Consider the following 2,499-nt stretch of genomic DNA (forward strand, 5'->3'; position numbering starts at 1 on the left):
TTGTTCGCTCACTCTCTTCTCCTCTCTCTCACCTCTCTCTCTCTCCTGTTTCTCTCTCTCGCGCTCTCCAATTCTCTCTCTTTTCTCGTCTTTCCTCTCTGTCTTCTGTCTTTTTTCTCTCTGCTCTCTCTTCTCTGTCTTCTCTCTCTCTTGTCTCTGTCTTGTCTTTCTTGTCTCTTCTCCTTGCTCTGCTCTCTGCTCTTCCCTCTTCTCTCTCTTTGCTCTCTCTACTCTCCTCTCTTCTCTCTCGCTCCTCCCGCCGTCTCTTCTCTCTGTTCTCTCTCTCGCTTCTCTCTCTCGCTTCCCTCTCTCGCTTCCCTCTCTCTTCTCTTCTCTCTCACTTCTCTGTTCTCTTCTCTTCTCTCTCCCTCTGTACTCTCGCTCCTCTCTCTCTCCTCTTTTCTCTCTCCCTCTCTTCTCTCTCCCTCTCTAACCTCTCCCATCTCTAACCTCTCCCCTCTCTTCTCTGTTCTCTCTCTCTCTGTGTTCTCTCTCGCTGTCTCTCTCTGTCTGTCTCTTCTCTCTTCTCTTCTTTCTCTCTACTCTTCTTGATCTCTCCTCTTTTCTCTCACTTCTCTTCTCTTCTCTTCTCTCTTTTCCTCTCTCTCGCTCTTCTCACGTCTTGCTCTTCTCCCTCTCTTCCCTCTCCCTCTCTTCCCTCTCCCTCTCTCTCTGTTCTCTCTCTCTTTTCTTCTTTTCTCTCTCTCTCGTCTCTGTCCTCTGCTCTGCTCTCTGCTCTATATTTTCTCTCTCTCCTTTTCGCTCTGTTTCTCTGTCTGTCTCTCTCTCTCCTCCCTCTCCTCTCTCTTTTCTCTCCCTCTCTTCTCTCTTTTCTCTTCTTTTTCTCTTCTCTTCTCTCTCTCTCACCTCACTCTCCTGTCTCTGTCTCTCTCTCTCTCCTTTTCTCTCTCTCCTCTTCTCTTCTCTCTCTCTGTCTCTCTTGCTTCACTCTCTCTGTCTTCTCTCCTGTCACTCTCTCTTCTCTACTCTCCTCTCTCTTCTCTCTCTGTCCCTTCTCTGTCCCTGTATCTGTCCCTGTCTCCTCTCTCTCTCTCTCTCACTCTCACTCTCCTCTCTCTCTCTCCTCCCACCCTCTCTCCTCTCTCCTCACGTCTTTTCTCTCTCTCTATCCTCCTGCCCTCTCTCCTCTCTCCTCATGTTTCTTCTCTCTCTCTCTCGCTCCTCTCTCTCTCGCTCCTCTGTCTTCTCTCACTTCTCTCTTCTCTTCTCTCTCTCCAGTCTTCTCTCTCTCTACTCTTCTCTCTCCTCTCTCTCTACTCTTCTCTCTTCTCTCTCTCTACTCTTCTCTCTCTCACCTCTCTCCTGTTTCTCTCTCTCTCTCTCGCTCTCTCCTTTTCTCTCTCTTTTCTCGTCTTTCCTCTCTCTGTCTTCTGTCTTTTTGCTCTCTGCTCTCTCTTCTCTCAGTCTTCTCTCTCTCTCCTCTCTCTCTTCTCTCTCCTCTCTCTCTTCTCTCTTGTCTTCTCCTTTTCTCTCTCTGTCTCTTTCTGTCTCTCTCTCTCTTCTCTTCTCTGTCTCTCCTCTCTTTTCTCTCTCACCCCTCTCTCTCTCTTCTCTCTTCTCTCTTCTTTCTCTTGTCTTGTCTTGTCTTGTCTTCTCTTCTCTTCTCTCTTCTCGTCTTGTCTCTCTTCTCGTCTCGTCTCTCTTCTCGTCTCGTCTCGTCTCCTCTCTCCTCTCTTTTCTCTCTCTCCCCATCTGTTTCTTTTTCCTTCACAGCCATTCCAGTTGCTGCCAGGTCTTTAAGCCTCCCATGTTTTTCAGAGGGGCAGGGGCAGGGGAGACGTTCTTTGGACAAATTATCCATCATCTTTGGCAGCGCGAGGTTGTGTCTGGACAAGGCGACCCATTCATACTTGTATTCGATCCTCCCAGTTTTCTGCTGGGACCAGATTTTGCATTGCTTGGTCTGGAAGAGGGCTAAACAGAGCTCCTCATCATCTCCGGACTCAGTGGAGGATTTGGGTCTCTTTGGTATTTTGCTTTCCAGTTGGCTTAGCGAGGGGTACAGTTGGTTTCCACCAGGCTCTGGGATATTAGACTTTGGACGTAGGAGGGTTTGGTTGGGAATCTTTTCCTTTTGGGGACTTCCCTCGCGTTCTTCCGGGCTCTTTTTGATGCATTTCAATTTCTCACAGGGAACCTTTAATTGCCTTTTCAGCCATTTTTTTGTTCCCTGTCATGACTTGACTTTTGTATTATCTCATTCTGTTGTTGAATCTGTCCCAATAGGACGAGGGACTCAGGTGTGCAGAGATCAGGGCTACTGTGCTAAACCAATACGGGACAGGAGATTGTTGTCAGCGTTCTCGCTCCAGGGCAATGCAAGTGCAGCCATAGGGCACTCTAGCACCAGGGTGGGTTGGGCTGAGATCCCAAACCCAAGCCCCGACTCAAAGCACCCCATTCCGGGCACAAAGGGACACATAAAATGGGGCAGCTGTCACAAATCTGGTCATTCTCCATGCCTTCTTTCCAGCCGGA

At 48.9% G+C, this 2,499-nt stretch overlaps 1 pseudogene; it reads right to left on the minus strand.

Annotated features, from left to right (window-relative positions):
• Nucleotides 1–619: 619 nt before the first annotated feature.
• Nucleotides 620–1,544, minus strand: LOC125481843 (annotated as a pseudogene).
• Nucleotides 1,545–2,499: the final 955 nt, after the last annotated feature.

The sequence above is a fragment of the Rhincodon typus genome, unplaced genomic scaffold (assembly GCF_021869965.1).
Source record: "Rhincodon typus isolate 14 unplaced genomic scaffold, sRhiTyp1.1 hic_rhity00003835, whole genome shotgun sequence".
NCBI lineage: Eukaryota > Metazoa > Chordata > Chondrichthyes > Orectolobiformes > Rhincodontidae > Rhincodon > Rhincodon typus.